Source organism: Leptopilina boulardi, unplaced genomic scaffold (assembly GCF_019393585.1).
Source record: "Leptopilina boulardi isolate dan_hultmark-lab unplaced genomic scaffold, ZJU_Lbou_2.1 LbouV2_325, whole genome shotgun sequence".
Classification (NCBI taxonomy): Eukaryota; Metazoa; Arthropoda; class Insecta; order Hymenoptera; family Figitidae; genus Leptopilina; species Leptopilina boulardi.
In genome coordinates this window covers 1,454,367-1,466,468 of record NW_026137891.1, presented here as the reverse complement: position 1 = coordinate 1,466,468, position 12,102 = coordinate 1,454,367, and the positions used below count along the sequence as shown (strand labels likewise).

The window sequence follows — 12,102 nt, the reverse complement described above, 5'->3', positions numbered from 1 at the left end:
ATTAGCCTTAAATTAGCCCTTAATTTTTAAATAGGTTTTATCCAGATCGGACAATGTGGACAAGCCAGGTTAACGGACCTGAATTTTCATTTGTCCGAAATTGCAAATGACCGAAGCAATAATCGATTTTGGCGCGATTTTTAAAATCAACCAATAACAATTTTATGGATAATTTTTGATTGGTTGATTTTAAAAATCGCGCCAAAATCGATTGTTGCTTCGGCTATTTGCAAATTCGGACAAATAAAAATTCTATCAATTAGAAATTCTATTAAATGATTTTTCGGTTAAGTAAAAATTCTGTAGTATGAAAAATCGATTATAATGGAAATTATATCAAATAATAATTCAAACAAATGAAAATTCATTTAAATGAAAATTCGAGCAAATAAAAATTCTGACAAATAAAAATTCGAAAAAATAAAAATTCTGTGAAGTGAATTTTCGGTTATATAAAAATTCTGTAATATAGAAAATCGCTTTGATGTAAATTATATGCAAAATGCTATTTCGAACAAATAAAAATTCGACTCAAAACTAATTAGGACAAATAAAATTCGATAAAATGTAAATTATGACTATAATGATTTTTAAAACATAATCATCATGCGTCCCTTATTTATTTGGTGTAAATAAAAATTTTATTTGTCATAAATAAATTTTTCTTTATATTTAAATGTGACGCGCTCCGAGGAAAGGTACCTAAGAAGCAAATCATATTAAGGTTATGTTTGTCGTAATTTTACCTTAATTAAAAGTTTATTTTTTATTATGTAAAGTAAAATCAGTTTTTATTGAATATTTTCAATGTTATGAAGATTTAAACACCAATAATTTATATATTGATAGTTGATTCCCTTTGTGTATTTTTACTTTAAAAATCAAAAACATAACCTACAATTTTTTGCTTCTTAGGTACCTTTCCTCGGAGCAACAAATAAATTTTTTATTCAAATGAAATAAAATATATTTGCAACAAATAAATGAATTAGTAGGCTCTGAGACAAATATATAACTATTTCTCTGCACTATTTTGCAACATATAGTTATTGTTCCCATGAGGGATGTTTGATCAAATGAAAACGAGGGTGGAAAAAAAAATTAAACGAATTTTGGAAATAAAGTTGAAAAACAAAAAAAAATCGTTCACAATTTCTTTATATGAAAAAGGATTAATTTTTAAAGTGGCGGCTCTCAATTGACTAAAATTCCCTCTGATTTTTATTTTAACTATTATATTTATTTAAGGAAATTATTATTTTCATTTACTTATTATTTTTATTTTTTTTTCATTTTAAATAATAATTGTAAATAAAAATTTATACTATCGAATCTAAATAAACTATCGGTTTACAAAAATATATTTTTATAAAATTTAAAAGAAAATAGATTTTTGCAGCCTTTTTTTTTATACAAAACAAACACAAGACACTGGAAAAGCGTTGATAAGCATTTGACCCAAAAAGAAAAAGAAAATCGAAAACATCCTTGTAATATTACTGAATTTTTCCCCTATTTTATCCCTTGACCTAAAAACTACCCTAATTGCATAAGAAGATGTATGGAAGAATTATAGAAGCAGTGAACCCTGCAAAATAGCAAATACTCATTCCCCTAAACACCATATATAGAAAATTTTTATTATATTATCTTTCAATTGAAAGAATTTATCCAAACTTGAAAAAAAATATATATGACAAAATAAATATTTAAAAAATATAATAAAAAATTATTAAAAAATAAAAAAATATATAAAAAAAAATTTTCAAATAAAAAATTATATTATGTTATATAATATTATATTACATATATTTAATGGTAATGTTACTTTCAAAAATAGTCTTTGTATTTTCACTGAAATATTATGTCAACTCATTCTTTAGAAAATATATAAAATAATTTCATTGTACTCAAAACTTATATGCTTTTTAAATTAAAAAAAAAAAGAAAATACTTTCTATTACAAATTATACACACAAAAAAAATATAATAATTGTCAAAAATTAAAATTTTAAATTAATACCCACACAATAAAACTTACATGTGGGTTGCGCGATTTGAATTATTATATAGAATTTAAAACTCATGAATGTTGTATATAGAATATGATTCAAGGTTTTCAATATCTGGTTTAAATACAAGTTCTTATCCCCAGAACTCTCTCATCCTCTTCTGGATTCTTTCACGAGTTCTGGATTGGAAATTATATAGTTGTTTTTTTTTATATATACAATAAAAATTGTCTCTCTAGCGATACTTGTTTGACGTTTATGAACGTAAAAGAGAGCAAATTAAGTGGATCTCTCTCTTTCTCTCTCTCTACCAATTACAGAGTATTCCTTCGGGTTAAAAGAATCTATTTAATTTCACAATAAGAACTATTTATCTCTACAACAAGTTCGTGCGAACATAAGAGGGGAAAAAAAAGGAATTTGTAAATAATCTGGAAATGTTGCATCGGATGACAATTATCGCAATGTACCGCTTTTCTCACGAAACACTTTTTCAATCATTATATATAAAATAATATCCTTTTCTATACCATAATATAATTATTTATAAATATATAATAATAATAATGATTATTATTATTATTATTATTATTATTATTATTATTATTATTATTATTATTATTATTATTATAATTTAGATCGAAAACAAAATTAATTTGTGTTTTTTTGAGTTTGCTAAAAACCTATTTATAAATATATAATAATAATTATTATTATTATTGTTATTATAATTTAGATCGAAAACAAAATTAATTTGTTTTTTTTTAGTTTGCTAAAAACTGGAAATATTTGCGATTTATTTCTCAAACGTCATATGCGATTTAAAAAAAATTATACCCACTAGAATATAAAACGATGGACAATTTTTCACAGATGAGATGAAAAAGTGATTTATGTTCTCAAGAAATCTTTTTAGAAACTTGCTCTCTCTCTCTCTCACTCTAGCACGCGAAAAGACTTAAACTGGCACTTATATATGACTAAAGATCCCAATTTTCAGTAAAAAGCCCTATTTTCCACTTAGTTACATAGAAGAATGATCGGAAGATGTCGTAAATTAGAAATTCTATATATATAATAGTCGATAACACTATATACACGAAAATTGTGTGGCGGTATTAATTTTTCCCTTTCCCTTCTATATTTTCCAAACTGTAGGTAAACTTTCAAGTACATATATATATATATATATATAGCAAAGTTTGTTCATGATACTAACGAGTTTTGTAAGATTACAGGAAGTCCTTTCAAAGAGATGATAGAATATTATCATATATAATTAAAGAGTTTAATAACTGAACCATGACAGTAATAAACGATTAATGTGTCACTGATAAAATTGTTAGAAAAAAAAAAATAGGATGCTAAAATTTCTTAAATATTTAATATTTTAAATAAAGAAATAAAAAAAAAAGAATACAAAAACAAATAAAAATTAGAAAAAAAATTAGTTTTTTTATATTAAATAATAAATATATAGTAATTATTTGCAGTGAAATTTCTAAAATATATTTGAATCACTAGAGTGTAAACAAGGACAATAAACCTAGACTCGCGTTTAATCAGAATTCACAATTAGTTAGTTAAGTTAACTTTAAACTCGAGAACGATATCATTAAACTAAATTACGAAAGCAACTGTATATATACATGGACAACACGCTACAAGTTTACAAAAAATTTATAAGTGTCAAATGAGTGACACAAAACAAGTGTTCGAAATAAATAAAAATAACTAAACTAAAAACTTACTAATTAATTTAATTTTTAATTTTTATACTTTATTATTACTCAAGCTAAAAAGTACGCAACGTTTATGATAAACGATTTTTAAAGAAATATAATTTTAAAAATAAAAAATTCTATAATTTTTTGTCGAAAAAATTTTTTTTTCACAATTTATTGATTAATGAAAACTACCGAGGAATATTTTTTAGGTATAAAAAATTATTTCTTTAAAAATCGTTTATCATAAACGTTCTCTCTAAATCTAAATTAGTAAAAAACTAATTTGAATTAGTGACTCACTTTTTGCTTCTGAATTAGTTAAATTTTACTAATTGTTAGTATACACTCAGAGAAATATTATATTTGTCTCCGAGCCTACTAATTCAATTTATTTGTTGCAAATATATTTTATTGAAATAAAAAAATTTATTTTAGCCAAAGAAAAATTTATTTATGACAAATAAAATTTTTATTTATACGCCAAATAAATTAGTATGAGACAAATATACGTTTATTTAACTTAAATATATTTTATATGGTTCAAATAAATCATTTCTCTGGGTGTAAAAGTTACTAATAATTAGTAAAATTTTACTAATTGAGAAGCAAAAAGTGAGTCACTAATTCAAATTAGTAAACATTTTTACTAATTCAAATTTAGAGAGTTACGTATATAATTCAGCTTCATTTTATTTTTTTATACTTTCAAAAAGATGAATTTTCTTCACTCAGAGAAATTGTATATTTGTACTAATTCAATTTATTTGTTGCAAATATATTTTATTTTATTGAAATAAAAAAATTTATTTGAGCCAAAGAAAAATTTATTTCTGACAAATAAAATTTTTATTTATACGCCAAATAAATTAGTATGAGACAAATATACGTTTATTTAACTCAAATATGTTTTATTTGATTCAAATAAATCATTTCTCTGGGTGTTAGCACTGCATTTCTTTAAATAAATAAATAAAAAAAAAATAAATTCCAATTATCGCATTTTACATAACAAGTTGATCAATTAATGATATAATTCTACTATTATTAATCCATATATAATAATAATAATCTAAAATATATGTAAACCAACTGATAATATTTGTCATTCAGTTATTGATCTAAATTTAAATATATTCATAGTTTGTCAACCTGTTATCGATCTAAATAAAGATAAATATTCATATTTAATTTGTCAATCTAAATTTGGATAATTATTCAGATCTAATCACTTTCCAGTTACAGAACTTAATGATAATTGACTAGCCACAAATTTGGCAAAATGATCAACGATAAATTATATATACTCGAAATGGAACATTTCCAAATTAATTCTAGTTTTTTTTTTTCAACAAAAATTCATTTAAAAAAATGAAATTTTCTTACAATATCAAGAATCAGCGATTGTTTCACAAACTGAAAAAAATGACACTTTCACTTTAATCCCCAAAAAAAAATAAATATTTTTTACACACAACCAGGACACTGAACCATAAGAGACCCTAGATTTTCCACACTCTCACATTCCCATCGCGCGTTTGTTTCGTCCACACATCATTTCCTTTCGCTTATCCCCCTTTTTCCACTTGAGCGATCACGCTTTTGCTCATCCAATCCAATAATGATACTAGACTGATAATCGCTGATAAATCTATTTAAAAACTATTGAAAAATTCACTTTTTTTGGAAAAAAAAACCGTGAGATTGGGAAACGGACACCTGTCAGAAGAGACTGACAATTTGGAGTAGTAGTAGTAGCCGCAGCGAAACGACCTCACTTGTTAAAGAGTCACTTGTGAATGTGTATATATATAAGAGAGAACGGAAGGACGTTGGGTGTCTAGAAACTCGCGTGGTAGCGGACTGGCTCGCAGGTGAAAACTGGCACGCGACAACCCAACGATTCGGGGTCGTTGGTATATTATATAGAAAGAGAATGGTAGGAGAGCTCTTGTCAGTACTTGGCTGGGAACCTGACTAGATGGTGGTGGGTGAGACCGGGTTTAGAACATTACAGGGGGATGTGAACATAATAATACTAACTCGACCATGACAAAAAAGAAAAAATAACGCACCTTCCTTTTTTTCTCTCCCCCAAACCCTATGTTCTCTTCCGGTCTGCTCGCACTTTGCTTGGAAACGTCGTTTATCGATTTCCCGCCAGCGTAGTAGTAGGCGTTCTCTCTCTCTCTCTCTTTCTCTCGACAACGACGCCTTTTCAATCCACCTTTCTTCTTTCCTTTTTTTTTTTTATTATTATTGCACGTCGCGTTCGTTCTCCGATTTCACACAATTCCAGGACATGTCATTTGGTTTGGCCAAGTGGAAAAAGGTCCTTGGCCAAACGGGAACCTTCCGCCAGGAACCTGACGATCGTTCCAAGCCCGCCGAACACTCGTTGCAGACTGGAGAGCTGTTTCAAAATATATATATATGTGAAATAGAAGCAGACAACCAGCCTGACGCGCGCAATCACCGGCTATCCAGCGCTCGAAGGGAAAGGCGATCAACGACGACGATGGTGTCGACTCCAGGCGGTTACTCCAGGAACAAGTCATCTCATATCAAAATAAATTATTTCGAAAAAAAAATCCTTTTTTACTCCAAACGATTCAAAAATCAAAGAGTACCTTGAAAAGTAAAAAAAGAAATGAGAGAATTTGTATACGATATAAAAAGAAGAGTGGTTTAAAGTAACCCTCTACCTCAAAGTGATTAACATTCGACACGTTGAGATAGAGGAATTTAAAGGGGCTGTGATTGAAGAACAAAAGAAGGGGTATGGAAATAGAAGAACTATAAATGATGGAACTAAAAGAGAATTAGAAGAACAATCCAAACATCTGTTTGAGATATCGAAATCAAAAGATCAAAAGAAGACAAAAAGGCAAAAAAAACAAGAATTAGGATCTTGGAGTCAATTATAAAATGTTTATAGCAAAAAAAAAAATTGATAATCCGATTCCGAAACTCGGACACTCAGAAAAAAGATATGTTTGAACCATTTTTTTATATTTACCCAATTTTTTGGTTAGTTCAAACAAAATTTGTTTAATTCAAATAAATATTTATTTGATCTTAATAACTGTTTGGTTTATTTTAATAAATTTTTTGAACAAAGAAAAAATTTGATTGAGCTAAATAAACGTTTGGTTTATGCAACCAAATGTTTGGTTAACTCAATGCATTTATTTTGTTGATTTAACCAAAATTTGGCTGCTTTAAACGAATTTTTTTCTGAGTGGATACAGTGAAAAAAATTTATTTCATTTCAAATAATCAACTATTATCAAAAATAATTACATGAACCAAAAAAATGTTTACTTGAACCAAATATAATTTTTTGATTTGAACCAACAATTTCTGTATACTTAAAACAAATATACAATTTAATTATTAGGACGCACGCGATTATTCCATAATTATCAGTTAGAATTTTCATTTTAAAGAATTATTTTTCTTTTCATTTTTCGAATTAGCATTTAATAGAATTTCTTTTAAACGAATTTTATTTTACCAAAATTTTCATGTGTCTCTTTGCACAACTTTAAAAAAAAAAAACGAATTCTAATTTAAACGAATTTTTTTGTGATTCGAATTTTTAAATAACAGAATTTCCAATTCGATGAATAATAACATTCGTAAAAATTAAAATTAAATTCGTAAATTCCGAATTTTTATTCGTACGAAAATTTAATTGATAGAGAATTTTTAAGACGCCGCGATATTTAATTTGTTCGAAATTGTAAATGGAAAAGAATTATTTTTTTTTCATTTTTGGAATTAGCATTTAACAAAATTTCTTTTAAACGAATTTTATTTTACCAAAATTTGTGTGTGTCTCTTTGCACAACTTTTGTTTAAAAAAAAGAATTTTTTTGTGATTCGAATTTTTAAATAACAGAATTTCCAATTCGACGAATATTCACATTCGTAAAAATTAAAATTAAATTCGTAAATTCCGAATTTTTAATTGATATAGAATTTTTAAGACGCCGCGATATTTAATTTGTTCGAAATTATAAATGGAAAAGAATTATTTTTTTTCATTTTTCGAATTAGCATTTAATAGAATTTCTTTTAAACGAATTTTATTTTACCAAAATTTTTATGTGTCTCTTTGCACAACTTTTTTTAAAAAAAAAACGAATTCTAATTTAAACGAATTTTTTTGTGATTCGAATTTTTAAATAACAAAATTTCCAATTCGACGAATATTAACATTCGTAAAAATTAAAATTAAATTAAAATTAAATTCGTAAATTCCGAATTTTTATTCGTACGAATATTTAATTGATATAGAATTTTTAAGACGCCGTGATATTTAATTTGTTCGAAATTGTAAATGATCGAACAAAAAATTGACAGAAAAATTTCGGCTCAAATTTTAAAATTATAACCAGTCGAAAATTATCAAAAGAATTGTAATTGATAAATTTTGAAAATCGCGCCGAATTCTTCCTGTCGATTTTTTATTCGGTTATTTGCAATTTTGGACAAATAAAAATTCGCTATCTTAAAAATTCGTGCAAATAAAAATTCAGTCAACATAGGATTCAGTAAATTAAAAATTTTACTATTTAAAAATTCAAATCACATAAAATTCTATTAAAATAAAATTCTACTTAATTAAAATTCGATTAAATTAGAATTCTTTCAAATAAAAACTTGTATAAAAGAGAAATTTCGTAAAATAAAAATTTTGACAAAAATACGTTCAAAAAGAAATTCTATTAAATGCTAATTCGAAAAATTAAAATCCATCTAAAAAAATAATTATACTCAATGTAATTTTTTAAAATCAAAATTCTAACCAATGTTTTTTATTGAATAATCATACGCCCCATTTATTTGACCCAAAAAATTATTTGATTCAATGAAATATTTATTTGATAATAAATAAGTAACTGATTATTTGAATTAAATTTTCTTTTTTAGTATGTATATCAAGAACGACAATCGTAAAAGCTAATTAAATAATACCAAAAAACTCACCATTTTTTTAACATCAGTTTTCCAATTACTTGATTCCTGTGGTATTATATAATTCACAATTATTTTCCATTGAAAATTTTCACTGATCCAGATTAGAAATTAAAAAAAGGCTAAATTCTTCACACTCCATTATCTATAAGCAAAAGAAAAAACAAATAGTTAATAAAAAATTTAATTTTGAAAATTTCATAAAAGCATAAAAATTTAAACAAATACATTGCGATAGTAGAATTAATATCGAAATAGCAGAGAAATATGATATATAAAGTAATTAATTAATGATATATATATATACGAGTAATTATATCACCCGATATAAATTACTGTTTGTTATAGTTATTTTTACTAATATTAGTTATACCATATCATAAAAATCAATTATTGAAGCATTATAAATCACAGTTATATATATATATATGGTATATTTAAAATTATTATTATTATCACAGTTTGCGAAAATTAATAATTTAATTAATTTTACGAATAAAACGTTGTTATAAAGCAGAAAAAAAATATTGAAAAAAAAGCAAATATTTCCATTATATGCGAAATATCAAAATGACTTCATGCAAATTTTACCCACCTAGGGAATAATAGTAGGTCATCATTTTGAATTCCAATAAATTATAATATTTTGAATAAACCTCCTGTGTCATTTAACAAAATCCCCCTCATTTGTCATTTTTTTTTTTTATATAATTTTTTTTTATTTATTAAAATTCCATATGAGTTTATAAATAGCATTAATTTTTTTTTAAATATATATACCTATATCCTGTAAAAACTTTTAGAAGTAAAAATAAATGTCTCTATATTCCATATATATTGTATACATGAGAGATTATTTACAGAAGAATGGTTTGTAAGAAAAAAGTTCTCTTTGCAGACTTACAGCAGAGACTTTAATCCATTTAGAAGGTCTCAACTGTCTCGTTTTACAACACAGTATATAGGAATAAATTGAGGCTCTTGCAAAAAACGATGTTTCGACACATCAACACAGCTTGATTTTTTTTTTTATTCTATAAATCATTAATTTATTAATTTTTCTTTTTACATTATATTTAATGTAATTTTTATTTTATTTTTCTATTTTATTTTTTTTATATCACAAATATATTTATCTTATTTAATATATTTTTCGAATATAAATTCATATTGAAAATATTTGTAAAAATGGGCCTTTTTTCATAAATTGTTAAAAAAAAAAAAAAATCGATAAATTCCACATTTTTTTTTTGTAATTTGACAACTTTAGAGTATTATCCAATCACAAAAGGTTACAGAATTAATTAGGTAAATATAATTCAATTCCGGTGACATATCCCATGAAGAGAGGGTCAATAAATAATTTCATACGTCAAATATACTAAGTGACAAGTGGAGGGCTCTATTTCGAGTTTCTATCGACCATTTTCCGAGACTTGAACATTGATTTTATTTCACTATTCTCTACAATTTATTTCATAATATATTAAAAATTAATCTCACTGTATAATAAAACTTTTTTTAAAAAACCATAATTAAATCAAATTTTTTCGTAAATATTTTTAATCTTTCAATTTTTTTGCCAAAAAACAATTTTTTCAAATTAATTTCTCATTCTAAAACAAGAATTTTCGTTTTTGTAATAAAACAATATATGTAATAATTGCAAATCGACCTCTCTTCAATTTAAATTAAAAAAAATATATTTATAACAAAAATATATTTTTAACAAAAAAATATTTTTAACAAAAAAAAAAAGATAATATATAGAAAATTTACAAAGGGGAACAAAAGCTTTTAAATTGTTATTCAAAACAATTTTTATATTAAAAACTTTTCAATAAAATCTTTTTGAATTAAAAACTATTCAAATAAAATAAAACTGTTTCTTTTAAAAAAAATTAATAAAATGTAAAATTGAAAGAATAAAAATCGTTACGTATACATTTCAATTTAATTAATTTCAATCTTAATTAAATATGTATATGTTTTATTGTTTACTAAATTACTCAAGTAATGTATATATATATATATAAACCCGTATATTGATCAGTTTTATTTTGTATATCAACCTCATATAATGGAATGTTACTTTCAGGTAACATTAATTACTAAATTTATATATCACTTTTTAATTTAAAATTTAACCATATGCGTAAAGAAATCAAAATTTTAATAAAGTATTTTATTTCATAAAATACACTCAGAAAAAAGAACCAAATGTACCATTTTTTTATATTTACCCAATTTTTTGGTTAGTTCAAACAAAATTTGCGTTTAATTCAAATAAATATTTATTTGATCTAAATAAAAATAAAATAAAAATAAAAATAAATAAATAAATAAAATATTTTTTAATAAATTTTTTGAACAAAGAAAAAATTTGATTGAGCTAAATAAACGTTTGGTTTATGTTTCGTTAACTGTATATCAATGCATTTATTTTGTTGATTTAACCAAAATTTGGTTGCTTCAAACGAATATTTTTCTGAGTGTAGGTTAAAATTAGATATCAATATATAAAATTGAAATTAAAATCATTGAAGCTTAAAATTTTTTTTTGTAAATAAAATACTTTAATAAAATTTATTAAACAATTTCTAAAATCTCATATATAATCTCGTATAGATTCTTTTTTTTACGATAAATTAATAAATTAAAATGGATAAATAATCTATAAAAAAATATATATATATATCTTTAAACAAAAGCCCATTGCGTCAATTTTTCTAGATATATGTACTTATAAAGGATATAAAACTTTATAAGGATTTAAGATCCCCTTTGGATCCATCATTTTTTTAATCTCCTTCATAAGTGTAATAGCAGATTTATCTTTGCTGTAATGTAAAAACTTTGTCTTTTTAAATCCAATTCCATGTTCAGCACTGACACTTCCATTTACTTTTGAGATATATTCGAAAATAAAAGGCTCCAATTGAGAAGCAATATCGTCACTGTATTCTTTTGAGGAAAGTTGCACGTGCATATTTCCATCACCTAAGAAAATTTTTTAATACCATATTGTAAAAGGAAGAGAGAAATAATCTCATTATTCCTATATATATTATAATTAATTTAATATACGAGATAAATTGAATTATTAATAAATGACTATATTATTGCTTTTCAAAAAAAAAAAAACGAACTACATAAAAAAGAAAGAAGAAAATAAAAATAATTTTCAAAAAATAAAATCTTGAAAAGTAGATCTTTTGTAAAAAGAAAATGATTAAAAAAAAAAATTTATATGAACCTTTTTAGAGGCAGAATTATTACACCCCTGGAAAGAGGGTTTTTTTTTATGTGTGTGAGTGATCGTAACATTACTATACTTGAACAAATTCTACTTGGTAACTACTGTATCAAGCGGGTGCTGCTAT

At 24.2% G+C, this 12,102-nt stretch overlaps 1 protein-coding gene across 7 annotated transcripts in view; it reads right to left on the bottom strand.

Annotated features, from left to right (window-relative positions):
• LOC127284750 (uncharacterized) overlaps positions 1–12,102 on the bottom strand; it is a 103,313-nt gene that overhangs the window by 54,080 nt on the left and 37,131 nt on the right. For 4 of the 7 annotated variants that reach the window (XR_007843521.1, XR_007843520.1, XR_007843522.1 and 1 more), the window contains exons 8-10: positions 9,315–11,719; positions 8,732–8,864; positions 5,812–6,366 (exon numbers count right to left, since the gene is read on the bottom strand). The gene's annotated coding sequence lies outside the window, so the exon portion shown is untranslated. The other 3 variants (XM_051310390.1, XM_051310392.1, XM_051310391.1) reach the window with 3 other exon arrangements.